The 22,014-nt window shown below is 38.1% G+C and overlaps 1 long non-coding RNA gene across 1 annotated transcript in view; it reads left to right on the top strand.

The window, feature by feature from the left end:
* The first annotated feature begins 3,068 nt into the window (after nt 1–3,068).
* LOC119716148 (uncharacterized) overlaps nt 3,069–22,014 on the top strand; it is a 35,146-nt gene continuing 16,200 nt past the window's right edge. The window contains exon 1 of the long non-coding RNA XR_005263914.2: nt 3,069–3,154. This is a non-coding gene — a long non-coding RNA (uncharacterized lncRNA). The remainder of the gene's footprint in view (nt 3,155–22,014) is intronic.

Here is a 22,014-nt window from a genome sequence, read left to right as displayed (position 1 = left end):
AAGGAGTAGGTCTAGATCTCCAAAACAAATCCAACCTGGAAGTCTTCCAGTCAGATCAGAGTCAGCAAAGGTGTTCCCAGAATTCAAACCTATATTTAGCTTCAGATGCCAAAAACATCTTCAGAACAAAACTCCCAAGAGTTCAAAACATATGCCAATACATTTGCACTAATTTGAATAGCAAGCCATATTTCTGTACTGGGGCTGAGAGTCTTAAACCAATATTGTGGCTTGAGGATTATTGTTAGTTGAAGAAAAAATATTATCTACTGTTATGTAGGCTGGTAAGAATTTTTAAATCTAGAGGAAAAACCTTAGTAGAAATAGCAGAAAGGAACAAAAGAGGGGGAGGTGGGACTTCAGGAAAAAGTCACATCATCCTGCCCATATATTCTGTTGACTTCTTAAGGTTGTCATACTCTCCCTGCTCTGCTGCTCACTCATACCCATATGGGTGAGATGCTCAGGTGGAACCTAACTGAAACTCAGTTTTGATTTACTGCTTTCTTCAGATGCCTGACAGTTAGGCTGCCTTTTCCTGAAGGTATCCGTGTGTGACTCTAAGTTCTGTGGACTTTGGTGAAGATCAGACCTGGACCTACTGAAATAGGCTAGAAAGTGGAGGTCCTAATTCTTACTTTGTACTGGTGCAAGAAAAACCTAACTCCATTGAGATAGGAGAATTAAGCCTTTACTGAAACTGCAAATGAAATGAGAATAGGTGTTTAGTAATAATCTGTATAATGGATAATTCAAACTATGACAGTAGGCATTAAAGGGTGAATTTTAATCATATGGTCCCTGTAAAATAATATTTTTTATGATAAATGCTCAGAGAAACTACAATGAGCTAACAGTTGCATGTATATCAGCTTAGATAACAAGATCTGTTACTGAAAGTGTAAACACTGTCTGTCTGTGAATACAGTGCTGTTTGTATAATCGAAACTCCAGAGGGGACAAATTTGGTTTTAAGGAATTGGCAATAATATTGGCAATACATTCAACCCTTGATGTTCAAAAACTCCTGAAATTGGCCTAAAAATGGGACTTGACAAATAATCTTGGTATCCTTACATTTGCCTTCTGAGCCATTAGATTTGGATCAAATACTGTTTTCAGTTATATAATCCCAGGACTCTAGTCCTTGCAGTTTGAAAAATACCTGTTATTGTCTGCCTCACAATGCAACTGTAGGAGCTGGCAATAACCTAAAAGTGACACTGAGTCACTGAGTCACTAGAAAGATAGAATCCAATTTTATATTTATTCAAAAAAACTGTTATTCAAACCAATAGGACATCGGTGAAGCAGATGATTAAAAAGGAAAAAAAAAAAAATCCTTTGATAGCTGAAACTAAAACAGATGCCTAGAAACACAGATATAAGAATAGTCTTGGCCAGCTTTCAGCTGCAGTCTCTCTCCTGCCTAATCCAGTAACTACTAATTCATTAGGATGACCCCTGAGAGGATTAGTCTGTATGAGCCTGTACAAAGGCCAGAAGTGGCTCTTGGTTTCATGTTGCTGCCAGTCAACAAAGGCGGAATGACTGCAACCAAGGCTGGTTTCCACGGCAGCCCTGGTGCCATCCTGGCATTAAATAGCTTGGGCTCATCTTTGTCCTCACAGAGGCTGCACAATGCAAGCATTACTCTAGGTTGAAAAACCTGATGCTTGGACCTCCATAGAATATGGCAGACTGTGGTGGTTATGGGGCACCATAAAGTCTCCTCACTTGCTCCCTGATCTCACACTAACTCTGCTGAGAACTGCTGTCTCCTGTCTCTTCTTGTCCCTCACTTTCCTTGCACCTCTGCCCTCTTCTTCTGTTCTTCTGCTTTTTTTTTTTTATTTTAATTTTTATTTATTTATTTTTTAAGATTTAATCCATCTAACATCTATCCTGGCTTTTGGAATCTTCTGATAAAAGGAAGGATTGCTTTCCAGCTGAAGCAGAAAGCAGCACATACAAACAGAACAACAGGCTGTATTAAACAGAAACCACTGCATGGGCACTGGGCAGGTGGCTGTGAAATGTGTGTGCATGCACATACCCACCATGTCACATGTGCTTTCTTCAATCATAAAATAATCTGGTCATATGTCCTGAGCCAGATCTTAAGCTCCCTGTACATGTAGCTAGATTTCTCATGATGTAATTCAAATTTAATCTAAATTCTTCACACTTTATCTCTTTACATGCCTGAAGCCACTGTGTTTCTCTCTTCTGTCTTTATGGGCCTAGCATGGTGCCCATCTCCACAATATCTGAGTCTCTCCCAGACTATTTCAGATTATCACCGCATTTCTGATCAATACTTCTATTTCTTTTACATGTCAGAAAGAGACCATTAAGGCTGATAAAGTGACACAAAGTCACAGCTAGGATATACTGCAGAGCAGCAACTCTACAATTGTGTCTGTACAAATGCAGCAGTGCTCCTTGGCTTTAGTGTAGGCTAGTCAACTGAAACAACTGCTCTTCAGTCTCCTTCAGACTATTGTTAGATTTTTAGTGCCCTAATGAGAGGCAGAAATATGGGCTGGCTACAGAGAGAGTTGGGTGTTAAATTTTAAAACCCAGATGGGGAAAGATGAAAGATGTACTTACATTTATTTATCAATGTCAGAAACTGGGCATGAGAGTGAGGAGGACTGAGTTTTTCTGAATGACACACAGGGACATGGTGGTTGTCTGTCAAGAGTTATCAATAAAATGAGAAGTTGAGTAAAGGGGACTGATAAACTGCCTTGTGTGGGTGTCATGAACAGCCAGCTTGGAGAAGAGGAGCTAATAGATGTTGAGAGGGGAAAAATGGGCAAGGAGGAACTGGCAAACTGTGAAAAGAAATGTGAAAAATACAGGTCTGGGAGAACAAAATAGGTCGATAGAATAAAGTTGTACAAGGTTGGATGTAAGGTCCCTACATAGACATTAACAACCCTTCAGAAACTCAGTGTTCTCTGGGACAGTAGGGAATTTTTTTTTCATCTGAAGTTGATAAGTAGCTGACTAATCTTTTTTGTTGTTGTTGTTTGATTGTTTGTTGTTTTCCTTCTGGTTTAGGACTAATAGTAGTGAAGCTCAAGAGGAAAATATTTTGATCAAGTGACCAGTCTATTAGCTGCAATGCAAGTTTAAGCCTCATGAGGTAAGGCTGGCTTTATGCAGTTACAAAAATTCAGTGTGCTTAGAACCTTACACTGAGAGGTAGATGTCTGAAAAAATGTGTAACTTTTTTTCTGTCTTCTGCAGCACTGTGTAAATTATGTATAGTAGCACAATATTATTCCTGGCAAGACTTTCCTGTCAAGATATTGCTCCTTGTAAATCATTGTAGAAGGTGAGAAACAGATGCTTTTGTTGCTAAGACAGGCTGCTCAGGTCCCACCGAAGAAAAAGTTGCTCTGAAACATCTTGACACATTTGGGAACTTTCAGATTGCTTTGTACTTTGTGTGGTAAAGGCATAGTATTTTGGGTATGGTGCACCCTTGCTTAAAATCATCAGCTTTCTCAATTCATCCTAATTGAAATCTGGTGCTGGGGTCTGTGCTACAGCTGTGCTTTTGACATTGCTCTGGCAAGGGTTCCTGGCTCTGCTCACATTCCTTCCCTTCACTGTTGCCCTCTGGAGGAGGAGAAGGTGTTTGTAGAAATAAGCCCTCCTTCCCTTCCATCCATCCTTTACCTAGTCATCAGCATTGTAAAATCCATAAACAAAATGTTGCCTGCTGATTTCAAACCTGTAATACATTGAAGATCATCAGGTCCCCATGATACAAGATGTTTAAGCTACAGCTGATTAACTCTGCTCCATTGATTTTTACATAGGATTTGGGGAGAGGCACAGGCTGCCCTACATATATGGGTTATATCCAGAGCAGTGAGAGTGATGGTATAGAACAGCAGAGGATGCTTTGATGACTTTTCTTAAATAATAATAAAAAATACATTTTAAGGAAACAAAGCAAATCCTGTAGGGCTCCATCAATGGTCTTATGGGGCGGGGTATACACTGTCATAATTCTTCCCATGGCAGCTCTTTCCAGATCTTCCCTGGAGCTATTTCAGTAATTACCTGTTTTGGGTGCCTATGATATTCATAACATGAAAGCACATTGTTTTCACTACAAAAGAGCTTCTCCACCTCCTGGTGGGCTGAAACTCAGGGCCCAAGTGTGTCAACCACTGTCACAAGGTTGGTCATCCAAGAACAATTGATTTCTAAATGTGCCTGAACTTTGGGTGACCTGAAATATAGCAGCAAGTATTACAAGCTGGGACATCTGGTGGACAATAAAACTTTTTTTTTTATTATTATTTATTTTTGCATGAAGCAGCTGTACTTGAGCAGATGACCAGGGGCTGTGCAATCAAAGTGTGAATAGCTGAATTAGCAAATTGTATTAGTCTTCTTAGGCACTTATTTAAATGCTGCATGCTCCTTTTAAATTTTGCTTTATTAACATCTACCAAAAACACAGCAGTGTTGGCATTATGGTTATTAGTGACTTATTTGCTTCATTAAAATTTACAGCACGTTTTACATTCACCATCTGGGGCAGCTTCTCCCATGTTTATGGTTAAAACGTAACTTAAAGCCAGACCTAATAGTCTAAAATAAAATATTTTATAGATAAAACTCTTTTGTTGGGTGCCAGTTCCCTTTTTTTCTGTAGTGTCCTTGTGCATAAACAGTATGCCAATTTGCTTAGTCACTGTAGTACAACTTAGTGCTAGGATACAGACAAATATTTCTGCTTTCAATAAAAGACGTTGTTGTAAGGAAAGGTTGATTGTGCTGTTACTTGGAAAACCACAGCTTATGGAGAATGGCAAGAGGGAATTAGAGGATCTTCAGACTAAAGGACCTTCTGGGTCACTGAGTCTAAACCCCTGCTATTGCAAGTAACTACTTGGATAATCTTTTCAAAGGGATGGAGAAAGAATAAACAGTGCAAGAGAAATGTGAACATGTTGAAAGGCAGCACATATGATCACAGCTCTGACCCCAAGCTGATGTGCCACTGCAGTTTCCAAATTTGAGTTGCCTTGCTGCTAACCACATCAGAGTGTGGGCAGAGTAGATCACATATGTCTTCACTTAACAGCATACACATAACTTTTAATTCTTCCTCCCTTTTCCTGCTTTTCTTTACTGGAGGATAGGAAACCCACTTTCTTTTTTCTTCAGTGGGAATTTGGAGAAATTGTGTGCTGAGAGGGCAGAGTGAAGGTAGGAGGAGAGGAGCATGCATTGTACTTGTACTGAGAACATGTGTCTTCCCCACCATTTGGAGTCTGAAAGAAAAGTCAATTCAAAATAGTATTTCTCTTGTTGTTGCCTATTGGGATGCTGAACATTGAAAATTCATTCACTATTTTTTTCCCCCTTTTTTTAATTCCCAAAGGAAACCTTCATTCCCCACAAGGCCAAATTAAAATATAAATACATAAAAAATACAAAATTTTTGAGTGTTAGACAGCTCTGTTAGTGTCCAGGTCTTCCTCAGGTCACTGTCTGAAAACAGATCTGTGTGGGACATCCAGACAGACATGTTCATGTATCCCAGGATCTTACAGGCTTACATGTGCACTTGCAACTTCTCCCTTACCTCACTTGGATTTTAGGTATGTATCTCATATGATAGAGGAGTGGCAGTAACCTAGGTATAATTGGAAATCTTACCTTTTATGTGTGTGATTTCATACTGATATCTCTTCATGACATATTTGCAGATCCTTGAGATTTCAGCATCATCTTAGAATTGCAGATAAATGAGTAGACATTAGAAAGGTCTACCCTTGATGCTTCATTCCTCCCTTGGCTTCAGCATGCAGTACATCCAACCTCTTCTCTTATTTAAACTGGTTGATGTGACTGATGGATGTGTTTGCTTTTTTTGCTTTTTTTTTCCTTGCAGCTCAAAATCAAGTATTTTCAACCCATGGTTTACAGGGGAAGCTGACTATAATTACTTCAGAAGGGAGAAAATTATGAATATGAAAGACTAATAATAACCTGATCAATTCCTTAAATTCTTCTCTTTGAAGCACATTTCCTGTCTTGCCACCTTTGAAATTCACATACTGGTAAATTATGAATAAACAAGAAAGGAATGAATGGAACACATGTAATATTAATTGTGCTGCCTAAATTCAAATGGGGAGTAATATGAAAACCTCCAGTCTTTCCGCTCGTTTTTAGGATATAAAGCTGAAATTGTGCTTGGCCATTTTTAAGTATAAAACTGAGGGGATAGATGTTTTACGATTCTTTAATCACAATCCTGTAGTACAGAAATAAGATACGCACTGATATACACTGCTGTCACTGCTGTTCTAAATAGTATAATGCTTACCTGTTTTGCTTTATAACTTCCAAATTCCATCTTTGCATAAATTTTGAGGAGTAGGACAGGAGCAGGGGAGAGGTGAAGAGGAATGACTATACAGAAGAAAATCAAACTAGACCTGATCCTTTCTCCTCTAGATTTAGCATAAAATAGGAGCCAGGAAGTTTCAAGTTCCTTCTGTGTCTTCCAGGGTTGTGATCTTGGACAAATCATTTTGCTGCTCTACCTTTCTCCTGTCTTTCTCTCCTTTGTGTATTTCATTTATTTGGATTGCAAATTCTCTGGTGAAGATATGCTACATTTGTTTTTTTCCAAAATTTTGTATGCATACAGAAGAAAATTTTTCCTTATGTCAAAGGTGGACACTGGGTATACTGCTCCCCTGTTTTATATGCATAAAAAGAAAATACTAGCATCTTATTCCTGCCATGGTCTGTTGGCAGACTCCTTCAGCTATGTCTGTTTTATTCCTTTTGAAAGCCCTAATGTGTTCCTTTAAAACCAGAATTTAAGAACTCCCTTCATCTGACATATTACCTTATTTTCTTTGCTGAATGTTCCAGAGCTGTTTTGCCATTAAACAAGGTAAGAAAGGAGTGATGAACTTCTATGGTATTACGGTATTCCCAATACTGAAGAGCCTTATAAGAAGATCTTTTTTTTTTTTTTTTTTTTTTTTAACAGAAGAAAACATGCCAACCCCTGCTGCTTAGAGAACCTTATTCTTTTGGAAGAACATACTTCTTTCAGCAATTTTTAATGACATTTAGAATTCAAACTTAAAAGCACCAAGGCACAGAGGTCTTTGTGACTGTATAAAAGAAGATCTTGAGAGAAAGGTTTTCAGTTTTCAGAAGTTCAGAGGACTACAGAAAGCTGACTGGGGTGAAAGATGAAATTCTGGTTCAAGGCAAGCTAATGGGAATTTTGCAACAACGTTTGCAACAAATCAAAATCATTGTCTTTACGAGTCAGATTTTTTTCTTGAAACAATATTAGACATACTCCCAGAATTAATCATCTGGTGCTTGAAGAAAACATTTACCTATTAGAGTGTCTTTTTTCTCTGTCCTCTCCTCATTGTAAAACCTGCATGTCTATTTCTGCAGGACAATGTTTTCTCAATGCTTTTAAAGAAAAATGTGAATTCCTTAAATGAAGAGTTAAGACATACAAGTATCTTTTTTTCCTCTTACGTATCTGGGAGGATTATACAGTCCCTCCTGAGATCTCTAAATGATTAAGAGAAGAAGGGCACTTTTAGCCAATATCTTTGCATGACAAATGGTTCTATAACTAATGGTGACCTGGAGACCAGTGCTACTTTTGACTTTTCCTCAACTGATAGCTTTTTTTTTTTTTTTTTCTTTTTTTCCCCTTTCTCTTCCACATTTAAGCTTTTGCTGTAGGGCATTTGAGATTGGACGGGGGAAAATAAATTGTGAGGTTCTTTGCCATTATTGTAAAATTAAATCTTGGAGATCTTTATGGGGTCTACCAGCAACTGTTAATGAGGCTTTATTAACCTTGGACAATATAGCATGAAATATTATGGTACAAATAAATGTAATGCCAGGGCCAAGCTGCCTAATAAATGGCATGATAGAGGAACCATATGCCTAGAGGGTTATGACATAGAACCTTTCCCGTCTAAGTCACTATTTTAAATTCACCATGGGTTGGCAGTGACTGAAGGCCGTTATTATCTAGTGGCTTTTAAATAGGCTATGTGAAATAAAATGGAGGTCTCGGTTCATTTCCTTAGGGAGAGAGGTCCATGTTCCATATGACAGTAATTGTCATCTAAGTTCAAGACTCAGCACAAGATCTGTGTTTTGAATGGACATGGTCACTGAATGGCTCTTTCACCTCACACTCTGTACCCTTGCTCAGGGCTTTAAAGTGCTGTGATGGGGTATTGTTAGAGTTAATACTGTGGGCTCTCATAGAGACTCATTCTCTTGATAAGCAAAAAGATTTGTTTCAGGCTATTACCTATAATACCCTCTAAGGACTTCTTTCCATACTCTGCTCAGATAAATTAATACTATATTTAATAGTACTCTTGGTACAAATAAATGAGAACTTGTGGAAACAGGTATAGCTATGGCGAATATAATGAAGAATGAGGTCCTTTGTAATTATTAAATTCAGTTATAAGGAATAATTATTTGTTATACAGTCTTGCTTGATAGTGAGAAAGAAGATAGGCAGTTTTAAGTCTATTGCCAATTTTTTAGTAGATTCTCATCATCTAGTCTAATTAAATGACATATTACTAGTTTTTAATAACCCAGGAAAATGAAATCAAAATTGTATAAACCATTGACTAATGATTTCTTCAACAGTCCTCCCTACTCCCCACCCCTGCCCAGAGAATTAAATATATAAATCTACAAGAAAACAAATTTATTTTTTTAAAAAGGAAGCAAACAGTAAGGTAGATGGATGAAATATATACTCAGGCAAACAAAAGTGAAATTAAAATATTTTTTTTAAAAAGCATCTCTCCAAGTACTGTGATTTCTTCTTTTCAAGTATGTCTGCCTTTGTAATTTTACTATTTTCAACTTCTTCCTTTCCTTTCCTTTCCTTTCCTTTCCTTTCCTTTCCTTTCCTTTCCTTTCCTTTCCTTTCCTTTCCTTTCCTTTCCTTTCCTTTCCTTTCCTTTCCTTTCCTTTCCTTTCCTTTCCTTTCCTTTCCTTTCCTTTCCTTTCCTTTCCTTTCCTTTCCTTTCCTTTCCTTTCCTTTCCTTTCCTTTCCTTTCCTTTCCTTTCCTTTCCTTTCCTTTCCTTTCCTTTCCTTTCCTTTCCTTTCCTTTCCTTTTCCTTTCCTTTCCCCCAAGTAGTCTGTCAGCAAAAGGAAGAATAAGGAGGACCGGAATTTCTAACTTCTTCCTCTTGAAGCAAAGCAATCAGTAGCAGGTTAAGATTTTAGTTTGGAAAACAACAACAACAAACAAACAAACGAAAAACAGATCTGAACTTTAATTCAGAATGTAGACTTAAAAGGTAGATTTAAAATTTTCCCAGTTTTGCCTTTGGAGCCTTCTTTTTACTTGCTTACAATTAATAATATTTCATCTGAAATGTCATGCAGAAGGAACTTATAGATCATTTGTACCATTAAACCAAATCAAACAAAATGAAAAACTACTGAACAAAAACAAAACAAAAAAAAACACCACCAACACCACCACTACAACCAAAGAAAACATAAGCAACAAACCAAAAGAAAAAGGGAGAGTAGCAGGGGGGAGACAGAGAAACAGACATGCTTTTTTTTTAAAAAAAAAACCATTACTTTCATGGCATGATTTTTCCTGTGCTCTTGTTCTTCTGCAAGTCTTGGGTTATAATGTGTGAAGTGAGCCTAAAAGGCAGCAAGTCCTGTCTAGCTTCAGGGTCAGTTGCATTCTAGAATGTGAATGTTGTCAGTCAATTTCAAAATAGGGCAGCAGAAAATTCCCAGATAAAAAATCAACCAACCAACCCCTTTAGATCAAAATGAAAATCCCCCCAAATCCTCCTAAATGTCTGGCCTTTCTTACTTGGATAGGACTTAAACTGATTTTTTGTTGCTTTCATTTTCAATCCTAGCCCCTGCCACCCCCCTGAAATCAAGACTAAAGACCTGAACAGGACATATCAGCTGGGAGTTAATTAAAGGAGTTTGGACTGGGATATGACAGTCTCAATACTATTATGTTTCTGTGCCTCAGCCTTTACTTCTGTTTCTGCTATGAATATAATTAATACATTACACCTACTCTTAATAGTGGCAGTAACTCTGGCACAGAGACATTATTGCTTCATGGCCCAAGGAGAACAATCATGCATTTCTGGGCACAGTGTCATCCATCACATAGATTGGCCTTGTCTCTGTGAAGGGGCATTATACAGTCAGTTAAGGCAGTTGTTATCATATGTCTTGTGGGAAAGTGATCATTTTCCAGAAATACATCACATGCATGGGATTGTGTTTTTTTGTTTTGTTTTTTTTTTTTTTTTTTTTTAATTATTTTTTTTTTCAGTGCTCCACCACTCTTTCTCTCCCCCAGCTTATTAACCAGAGTACCATTAAGTTATTCCCAGTTTCTACAGAGGCCACAGGGAATCTCTTTTTATGTCTCATAGGCTACATTTTCTTCTTCTGGGACACAGAAGACAGAATATTTGCTTCCTCATGTGGAGCGGCAGCAGCTGCAGAGCACCTGCCCAGCCACAGTACAGAGCAAAGTGGCAAGATCTGGAATAATAATAAAAGAGCGGTCTCTGGACTCCACTTCAATCTCCTTGGCAGTAAATTAGCCAATGGATTCTGAGCCTAATTCCCTGATTTGTCACTTACCAGGTGTGCAGAGAGTGTGTCATTGTAACCTGCCCTGATTTCCCCTGCTACAGCAGCAGTAAGACTCATAATAGAGATGTTCCTGTAAGGAAGCCCCAAAGCGAGGGACTGCTCACCAGGCTGGCACAGTTATGTAAGTGGTTTTGTGTCTTGTTTTATTTGTTTGGTTGGTTTGTTTTGGTTTTGTAACTTTCAGGCAAAAAAAAAGTAAAAGTCTCCAGCCTAGGAAAGCTTAGTAATGACAACTAAGATCAGAAGCCACTGTTGCTGGTGCAAGGACGCCTGGCAGAAGACTAGAAATTTTAATTGGCAGAATGTAATTTTTTGAGGTAACTAAAGCAAATTCCTACTGTACAAAGGGTGGATTGTTGGGATCGTTGGGCCAGAGAGACAGCAGGAGTTACTTTAGCTTTAAAGACTATGGTTAGTGTAGAAAGAGATGGGGTGTGGAGAAGTAATGGATGGGTGCTCAGACGGGATGTATCTGCCATCAGTGGAGATAGCACATTAAGAGAAATGGAAGAAACTCTCTTCCCTCAGCTTGATCTCCATCTGTCCCCCTTCTCTACTGCTCCCAGTGTGTAAATGCTCAAAGACAGAGCAGGAGTACCTTGCAACCAGGGATTTTTCTGTCTGAAAGATGGTACAGTTGTGGACAAGCACCTTCTACCCAGAGATCCTCACAGCCTGGGTATGTATGATGGTGACAGGAAGACATATGCACATGCATGCACAAGTAAAAGCAGTGGCTGCGTTTCTGTCCCACCTTAATATAGAGAACATTGCTAACTCATGGTCTTACATGTGAGTTCAGAAATTGTTAGAATTACAGCATTTGCATGCAAAATTGTGAGAACATCATGGACAGATGGCTATGTAACTGCCAAGATACCCTGGTGATAAGTGCAATACATGTGTCTAGACAGAAGTTGATAGGCAAACTGAGATACTGAGGTAGACAAACTGAGATATTACTTCTCCCAGCCTCAAACAGGGGCTCAACCTTAAAATACTTTCCAATGTATTTCTTCTGTGCCCTTGAGCCAATAACTAGCCCTGAAAATACCTTGCATTTTTAGTAGAAATATATGATCCACAGATTAAAAAAAAAAAAAAAGTCTTCTCTTGTTTCTCTTGCTGAACAACTGAATCATTTTTCTTCTCTTAGAAATCTCTTAGAGATTTATTCTTCTGTAGCTCTTGAAATAACTAGAAAGTAGGAACAGCCGTTGAATTCTCTTATATACTAAGGTAATGTTATACTATTCTGTTCATTATTTCTGGCATTTTCTAGTAGAGTCACACAAAAATATGGCCTTTGCTGCTCATCAGAGCAGCACTGATCAACATCTAGCATACATATGCTGCATATGCTATTTCTGATAACAACAGAGAAATTCTCTTGAAGCAACACAGTACAGCCAACTTGTGTTGCTGTTGCCCTCAGTTAAATGGAGCATACAAAACCTGAATTTTAATTTTGAGCTGCATTTTTTTCTTCTTTCTCAAACTCAAGACATGATGAAGAACCCCAAGATGGTGTTTTGAAGGCTAATAGATAAGAAACCAAAGTTGCTCCTCCACGTTTCTCTGAACTAGAAATAACCTGTGGTTTCCAAAGGTCCATACCACAACATCTGCCATGCTTATAAATGTACAAACCATGGAGATGACAGTTCCCCAGATAAACCAAATTTTGGATTCAGATGCCCTCAGAGACTTTTACTTACCAGCCTCTAGAAGGTATTATGTTTGACCAAAGCAAAGAAGTGTTTATTTTTGTCTGTGTTTATTCCCTTCACCACACACATGTAAGCCAGGATAAAAACTCATCACATTGTTCTAATATTTAAAAGAGTACGTCAAATGTTTGCATTTCTAATTCTTTTCTTTTCTTTTTTTTTTTTTTTTTTTTTTTTTTTTGGTTTCTCGTGATGATCTATATGTAGGCTTAGTAGTCAAAGTTTATATATTTTACATTGTCTATTCTCTGAATGATCTTAAACAGTACTGGGACTAAGGTAACCTGGAAAATTGATTTTGAGATGAAAGGGAGAAAATGAACTGTAAATCAGTCTTCTGTGATCTCTGGTCAAAACAGAGTCTTGCTGAGTGACTTTAAATAACTGGGAAAGGCAGGAACCTTGAGAAATAAGCTTTCAGAGATAGTCTGAAATGTCTCTTCTACTTCATTAATAACTTTTCTAGAGTATTTTCTTGAGTGTTTTTCCTGATATAATCACACAATTGCTTTCAGCCTCTTATTAGGCCTGGCTCAAAACAGATTGCCAAAAAATGGCTAAATAATTACCTTTCACATCCAGCAAAATTTGGTTGAAAATATGTGTTGTTTGTGTTTTAGCATAGCCCAGGAAAGCTCAAGAGTTGTTCTCAGCTGAAGCACAGTATTTCAGAGGTCAACTGCTTAATTTGGTGAATGTCATTGCAACCAGGTTTTTACAGGGGCTACTTCAGGACCATATCCAAGTGCTCGCATGTTAGGATTGCTTCTATAGTACTGATGACCTGAAATTGCCTCCTCTGTTATCAAGCCAGGCTTTTACTTTGGATGAAAATATCTAAATCACAAATCACCATTAATTTAAATTGGAATGACCATAAAGGTAGTTGCCACTTCCTATTCCTAAATTATAATCCTCCTAGGTATTATTCTGTTTATAATGCAGGAGTGAGACTCCCAGATTTTGGTGCATTGACAGGTGTTTAACATATGCACACTGAATTTCTAGCTTTTTCCTCTTCAGATTGTGTTGTGCAGGAAGGGCATATTTGCACCAGAATTTGTTGAATCAAATACACTCAGTCTGCTTAATTATCTATTAAATGGAAAACACACTGCCTTTTGTAAGCTGGCTTTTCTGTACCATTTTTGTTTAAATCAAGCATCAATTTAGATTAATGAAATTAGCAGGCACACTGCACATTCTACAGACTCACAGGTCATTGTGAAAACTTTTCAGATTCCAAATATACATAATATTCATGCACTGCAGTGGTAACATTATTTATCAGTATGTATAGTATGACTATATGATTGCTATAAAATCAAACTTATTTTGAAGAGTTTGAACATAATGTATTCAGTTAAACTTTTTATCTCCTTGGTACTGATGGTAAATTAAGCAGATATCCATTTGGGCATTCTTTGTGCTGATAGATCAATTTATTGCAATTTGTAAGAAGGTGTAGTCATTAGTTAACAAGATTTTAAAATCACGTTACTGTTTTATTGTTCAGCTCTTCACCTTGGAAGAAGGACAGGTTTTGTACTAAATGAGAATGGAAGTACTGCATCAGTTCTGATTAAACAGTACCTGCACACCAGACAAAAATGTCAGGCAGAACATTTTCAACGTAGCAAGAGGAGAGCTGTTAGAAAACCTACAGATTAAATACAGGTAGATACATAGCCAGCAATATGGAATGTTCCTCTGAGCCCTATAGAGTCTGTGCTGCCACTGTAGAAAAGAATGGACCTCTGAGATTTCATTGTAATTTGGACATCTTTCCTCATCAACTGCTTTGCCAAAAGGGTGAATGTACAACTCCCTCTGCAGCCCAGAATCTTTACTTCTGGAAGCATTGGAATCACAAGAAAGGATGCTTTTAGCTTTTGATGACTTTGTCATTGGAAGAGATGTTTTGCATCTGAGTCCTTCTTGCCAGTTGGGACTTTTTCATGTCTGTAATGAATTTGGGATTGAAATCATTGTTGTCAGTGCATTAAGGATTCTGATCTCTCTCTCTCTCTCTTTTTTTTTTTTTTAATTTTCTTTTATTTTTTTCTTCATTTCATTAAGTGTCTCAAGCCAAAGATGGCTCTCTGCCTACTGCTTATTGGAGCCCTCCCCAGACCACCTCATGTTTTTCATAGAGGATTATATTTGTTGATTTGAAAAATACGTATAAAAATAGCTTACGTTCCTCCCCTATCCCCTGTCTTCCTTTACCACATTGTATCCTCTGGCCATCCATTGATTTTTAAGTGTCTGCATGCTAACTTAAATAGTACAGAGAGGATCCCCCTGTTTTTGCTTTACTGTTGAAATGACAGGGTGGTTTTTTTTGCCTCTGAGTACTTTCAGCTGAATTCCATTCCTTTAATTTGTGTTAGCTTTCTCTCATTTTTGAAGTTTTTATTTATTTATTTATTTATGTATTTTTTCCAGGAGAAGGGGGTCTCAGAAGGTGGAGGTCATAGAATTTGGGCATTTAGAATTTGGGACTTCAGTCCCTGGTTTAGTTGTACAGAGATCCAGGGAAGCAGCTTGTGGATGGAAAATGGAAAGTGGTACTTTGACTGCTCTGGTATGCAACCCATCATCAAGCAACCCACCATATGAACTGAACTTGCATTTATATCAAAATTGTATTGAGTATGTATTCTTGGATTGTAAAGATTTGCCTGTGCAGGATAACAGAGGTATAAACTTAGAGTACATTAGATAAACCGTATTACCGCTCTGCAACATCACATATTTAAAATAAAAAGGGCCTGATTTAATTTTTCGTAATTCATTTCTGCAGCAAATTAAACTAAAGCAAATTCAGGTCACATTTATTCTGGTCTTTTAATATGGTTCAACTAATTCACTTGAAAGAATAATTCAGATGAATCTTCCCAAGTGTTCCATGTGGACAAGCCATGATGCATGGCACCATGCTGTCAAGTTATCTTCCCTCAGGAGGTTGAACAATATAGTTATGATAATGAACAACAAGTGATTGCATATGGAAAAAAAATAGGAGTTAATGAACAGCAGTAGGGGGATTGGTTGCAAAACAGAATCAGATGAGGCAGGAGAAGAGTTATGGGGTATGAACAACCATATTGCTGGGCAAATCTCCCATGCTCTGACCTTTCTCACAACCTAGTTAGTCCTTCAAAACAACTCCTGACATGTGGCTCAGCTAAGAGAAAAAGCTGAGAAAGTAAGGATTTTGTGGCAGATGCTGGAATCGTTATTGTGATCAGAGAAATTTCTTTGTGCGGGAAAAGTAAATAAAATTCAGAGGCTGATCCTGAGTCTCTTTATGGGGTTAGCATCGTGTTGGGGGAAGAGAATAATCTGCAGAGTTTTTAACTGAGTGCTTCAGACATCTCTGCTTCCCTTCATCCTACCAGATTGGGGTGTGAAGAAAACCTCACCTTTTTTGAAACACATAAAAGTACTTTTTCGTGCTTCAACTAAAGGTAGTGAGAATAAATATCCAAAATTTGGATTAAATTTCATATATTATATTTTGATGTTCATTATAAGAAGAAATGGAAAGTGCATATCTGCACTGAAGTTTTGGTTCAATTCTGATCTTGTCACTTTCCTAAAGTACTGTTTTACTAATGAGTACAATTTCTTCACATTTAGAAATGGTTAACTCTGCTCTGGCGTGGGACCCAATTAAGCACAAATGGGCACTTTTAGAAGAGGCAGCTGCCATTTTGTGAGAAGCTACAAATATAGCCTATCCGAGAAGAACGATATTCAGAATGCTGTCTTTCTTATATTTCTGCTAAATTTTCCTCTAATCTTACAGTTGAGATACCCTAAAAGGAAAAGATGAAGGTTTACAGTAGTTTAGTATCAGAGAAACAGCAGGAGATATACTTGCAGTTAATCTTAGAGAGATGAACGATCAAGATATTTTGTCTTGTATGCTTTGTTTATTCTAAGTGAACCCTTTCTCACTAATCTGTATGATGGATGAAATAAAGGATTTTATTTATTTACTTATTTGTGCTTCTGTGTAAGTAATGCACAAATTAGGTGTTTCTTTTTGAGCTTATTCTCTTCTCACAAAGGACAAACAATATAGGATTAGAAGGGTTGTCAAACCTTTCTGCATCATTGTAAGCTGCCTGCTGGGGAGAGCCAGGAGTGTGGAAGATATATCTGATTGTGGGATCTTTTGTTATAGATCAGCAGAAGGCCATTTCTTGCAGTAGAAGTCCAATTACCTAATCCTGTTTGTAGGATTGAAAGGGCTTTTAGTTTGCACAGGTTTTCTGGGTGAGTGTAAGTGTCTACTTCCTAACAACTCATGGCAATAAATGAAATGGAAGAGCAAGACTTAAGCTGGCTTTTAAATACCATGTAGCTGTAAGCTACATCTTAGTAGCTGGATAATAAAGGAGTATGCTTTCCCTTGGAGCCATATGTAACAATGTAAGAACACAAGACAAAGCTACCTCCACGTGTAATGCCAAAAATATCAGCTTAGAGTCCCCAGGCTTTAGGTCTATGACAACTACAAAGAAATTCCTTCCTTTTGCATCTACAGTTTTCCTCTCCTTGTGCTCTGTGTGGATGGGTTCTTATACATACACAGAACAATGTGATGCTATTCTTTATAGCTAGGGCATATAAACCAAAGTTAATTGCCCTTCTTGAAGAAGGCAAATTATTTTCATTAAAGAATTCACACAAAGAAGCAGTTATGCAGATCATCCTCTGTAACTTAAACAGCCAAAAGAACAAGACAGAAATGAAATAATGTATGGAGGAGATAGAATGTCCCCTTCTTTGACGTTAACACATATTTCTTTTTCAAAACAAAAGGAATTTATGCAGAGGAAAAAACCTCAAGAACTAGGCTAACACTATTAACCACATCCCCACCCTCTGCTTTTTACATGTTTATTTGTTTATTTATTTATTTCATGCAAAAAATATCATTTTTCTCTCCTTTCCATCAGAGTAAATAGTTGCATTTGTTTTTTTCCTTTTCTACAGCCTGGTTATGGTGAATTGAAACAGTCTTAATAAGAGTGGCAGCCAAAACGAAAAGCATTTACAAAGGATAATTATTGCTTAGGTTATGAATATCAACTTTCTATTGACGTGTAAAAATTGCATCTTACAGAGATATTATAAGCATTGTCATTTACAATGAAGCATGACAGAACAGATTGTACTTTCAGCTGCCTGTAGAATCAAATCATATGAGCCATTCATTCTTTACAGAGAAACATGAAATAGTAAGTTCAAAGGGTTCAGATTTCTATTCAGAATTAGTGTTATTCCCCTTCCTGATGTGTATTGCAACACTAGCTTGACGAACTAGAATATAGGAACCAGAGGTGGGAAATGTAAAGTTCTCTGGGTACTGTAAGAACTTCCAATTCCCCATGCAATTTTTATCTCTCAGCCTTATTTCATTAACAATATCTCTGCTAGGTAAGTGGGTTGGAAACTTCTGGAATACTTCCTCCAACAAGAGATTGAGATCTTAGATCTGAAATAACATTTCTATTTTGAATGACAGCAGCAGTGGCAACCTCAAAGTCCTAAGGGATCAAGAGAATAAAGTTGCATACATAGCCTTTTGCTTCAGTCAGAAATAATGAAAATGTAATTCACATACTACATTTTGTACAGATGGTATTCTGATATTCCTTTTGTATCAAAAGTAAAAAAACAATACATTTCTCCTGACCTAGGTTACAGAATTTTTTACTGAATTTTTTACTGTTTACATAAATACCAAACTTATTGCATCTATATAGGTGTTCATTAAGACTATTATTAAGAAAGAAATGCTGAATGTTGTCATCTGTAGCAATTACACATAAAGTTTGTCATAATGTTTATTACCTATCTTTGTCTAAGGCATTATTCTCTGTGTGCTGTGGTCTATAAGGCATTATAACATTGACTATGATGCCAAGAAAAAATCTCGCAGAAAATGTATAGGCTAGTATATGACCACAAGTTAAAGTAATAATTGAACATTCAAAGCAGGGCCTAATTTTGATTTGAAGTGAGAAGCAAGATGACAGTATTTATTAAAATGGTCTGTGTTTTCCTTTCTGAAAACTTATACGATCTTTCAAATGAAAGTTAAGAAATACTGGGTTTAGTCCACTTGTATTATTTACTTGTATTTACTTCCCCTATTACAGCATATTTTAATATTTCACAATCTTAAAATTTAATCTGAAAGGTGAGGAAGTGACCTTTGGAAATGAGAATCTGATGCACAGTAAAGAACGGTTGTTTACTTGCTACCACATAAATCTTCAGAAAGCAATGAAATCAGGTCTCTAGTCCAGTTCTCCATCTGCTAGACAATTGCTCTGTATCATTTTTTGCTCTGTATCATCACATTTGACAAAGTGACGTGCTTGGTGGATGAGGGAAAGGCTGTGGATGTGGTCTACCTTGACTTCAGCAAGGCTTTTGACACCATTTCCCACAGCATTCTCCTCAAGAAACTGGCTGCTTGTGGCTTGGACTGGCGTACGCTTCGTTGGGTTAGAAACTGGCTGGATGGCCAGGCCCAAAGAGTCGTGGTGAATGGAGTCAAGTCCAGTTGGAGGCCGGTCACTAGTGGCATTCCCCAGGGCTCGGTGCTGGGGCTGGTCCTCTTTAATATCTTCATCGATGATCTGGACGAGAGCATTGAGTGCACCCTCAGCAAGTTTGCAGATGACACCAAGTTAGGTGCGTTTGTCGATCTGCTCGAGGGTAGGAAGACTCTGCAGGAGGATCTGGATAGGCTGGACTGATGGGCTGAGGTCAACTGCATGAAGTTCAACAAGGCCAAGTGCCATGTCCTGTACCTGGGGCGCAATAACCCCAAGCAGAGCTACTGGCTGGGAGATGAGTGGTTGGAAAGCTGCCTGGTGGAGAAGGACCTGGGAGTATTGGTTGATAGTGGGCTGAATATGAGCCAGCAGTGTGCTCAGGTGGCCAAGAAGGCCAACGGCATCCTGGCTTGCATAAGAAACAGTGTGGCCAGCAGGGATGGATGAAGTGGTCCTTTACCTCATCAAGGACTAGCATAGATGCTCTACAAGTCTATACAGAAACTATACTGAAACATGGTAAGCTTGTGCCATCTCCCAGTACATCTCTTCTTAACACTTACTGTAAAAATGATGTGCTCTTCAGAGATTTTATCCAACCATGCTACCATAGGGCTTGATTTTTTAGTTGGGTAAAAAAAAATCTTTCTGGACATTTCTTTCAGAAATGATGGGATCTGTTATAGAGTATTAATATTTACTCCCCATTTCTTTCCTTTACCTTGGTTTTGCATGGTACACCAGAAGAAAAAGTACAGACCAAATGAAATGAACAAAGGAGAAGAGAATGGTAGAAAGCAGAACAAAGACACAAAAGCTAAGCCAGGAATACAGTAGATGCAAAGAAGTTATAAAAGTGCACATAAGCTGTTATGGACAATATTTTAGTGACAAATCCATGATTAACAAGTAATATTTCCATTTCCTGGCCCACTTTAGTCCTGAACGTGAATACAGAAGTAAATAGGAAAGATGAAAGTCTCTTCTTGCTCTTCAATCTTGACATCAAAAGACTAGAAGCTACTTCTTGAGCTTCTCTCAACAGGATGGAGTTCAAAGGGCAGCAGTACACTTAACATTAAAGGAAACAGTCCGTTGGATTGTTGATCACACTTTCAGGTGACAAGCACTTTCATCTGACATTTATTTTGATGATGTTTTCATGGCTGGCTTTTTGAAACCTTGCAGACCTGGAAAAGGATATGTAGAAGTTTGTGTCTTATTTATTTATTTATTTTCCAGAATCACTGGTCTTTTTATCCATTATTCAGAGTTCAATCCTGCCAGCCTTTGGGCAGCTTTGGGGTCTTTAGATGTCCAAAGGACAGAAAACAAAACAAAACAAACAAACAAAAACCAACACAAGGATTTAAGAATATTCTTGCTGTCTGTGTTTGTGTTCCTGACTTTTAGGTTTTGGATATTTTTCTTAGTTAGGATGTATCTTTGCCATCTCAATAATATTTCCGCTTAACAGCTATCTGTAAAAATTTTACCTCCGACAACTGGGGGACTCCAACTAAGTCTGTGTGCAAAATTGAGCAAGACTATTCTCCCTGCAATGGCCATGTGCCATGGGAGGTACTCATATCCTGAGGGTGGAGGATACTGGGATCATAGAATCACAGCATATCTAAGGGGAAGGGACCTTCCAGGATCATTGAGTCCAACTCCTGGGTCCCCAAAGGACCATCTCTCCCCCCAAAAAATCAGATCATGTGTTTGATAGCATTGTCCAAACACTTCTTGAACTCTAAAAGGCTCAGTGCCATGACCACTTACTTCCCTGGGGAGCCTGTTCCAGTGTCTGACCACCCTTTTGGTGAAAAAACTTTTCCTTATACTCAGCCTGAACCTCCCCTGTTGCAGCTTCATGCCATTCCCTTGGGTCCTGTCTCTGGTCACCAAAAAGAAGACTTTAGTGCTTGCCCCTCTGCTTCCTCCTCATAAGGAAGTTGTAGACTGTGATGAGGTCTCCCCTCAGTCTCCTTTTCTCCAAGCTGGACAATCCAAATGGCCTCATATGTTTTCCCCTCCAGATTCTTTACCATCTTTGTTGCCCTCCTTTGGACACTCTCTAATGGTTTTACATCTTATACCGTGGTGCCCAAAACTTCACACAGTGCTCAAAGAGAGACCGCACCAACACAGAGTAGAGGGGGACAATTACTTCCCTTGACCAGTCAGCAGTGCCATTCTTGATACACCAAAGACCTTCTGGCCGCCAAGGCACACTGCTGGCTCATGTTCAGCTTGCTGTTGATCAAAACCCCCAGATCACTTTCTGAGGAGCTGCTATCCAGCATCTTGTGCTCAAGTCTGGATGTATAACCAGGGTTGCCCCTTCACAGGTGCAGAAACTGGCACTTACTCTTGTTAAACTTCATATTGTTGGTGATTGCCCAGCTCTCTAATTTGTCCAGATCTCTCTGCAAGGCCTCACCACTCTCAATGGAGTCAACAGCTCCACCCAATTAGTTATTGTCCACAAAATTTCTCAAAAAATCTTCCAAGTCCTTCATCCAAATTGTTTATGGAAACATTTAAAGAGGACTGGTCCTAAAATGGAGCCCTGGGGAACCCCGCTAGTGTCAGGTTTCCAGCCTGATGTAACCTCATTTACAAGAGCCCTCTGGCCTGACCCATCAGCCAATTTTTCACCCTTTTTATTATGCTTTTATTTAATTATATTTTATCCAGGGATCCCCAAGATAGGCTGTTTCTTTCTTGGTGTAGTATTTTATCGTGATGTGAGGACTGGCCTGGGAGATGTAACTTTTTTTTTTTTTTTTAATCTGAACTCTGTTTTTAAATGTTCTTCTAATATGTTTGAGTGGATTCAAAAGCTGTGATCTCAATACTATAAGGGGTGGCAAATGTTTTATTGTATTCTGTATGTCACACTCATATATTTCATATTTTCTCTACTTTATTAGCCATAATTTCAGAGTTTGCCATTTTAGCTGTGGAACAAAGA

This window comes from Anas platyrhynchos, chromosome 2 (assembly GCF_047663525.1).
Source record: "Anas platyrhynchos isolate ZD024472 breed Pekin duck chromosome 2, IASCAAS_PekinDuck_T2T, whole genome shotgun sequence".
NCBI classification, from domain to species: Eukaryota; Metazoa; Chordata; class Aves; order Anseriformes; family Anatidae; genus Anas; species Anas platyrhynchos.
Note: the sequence above shows the minus strand (reverse complement) of the source record. Positions and strands in the feature narration are given on the sequence as shown.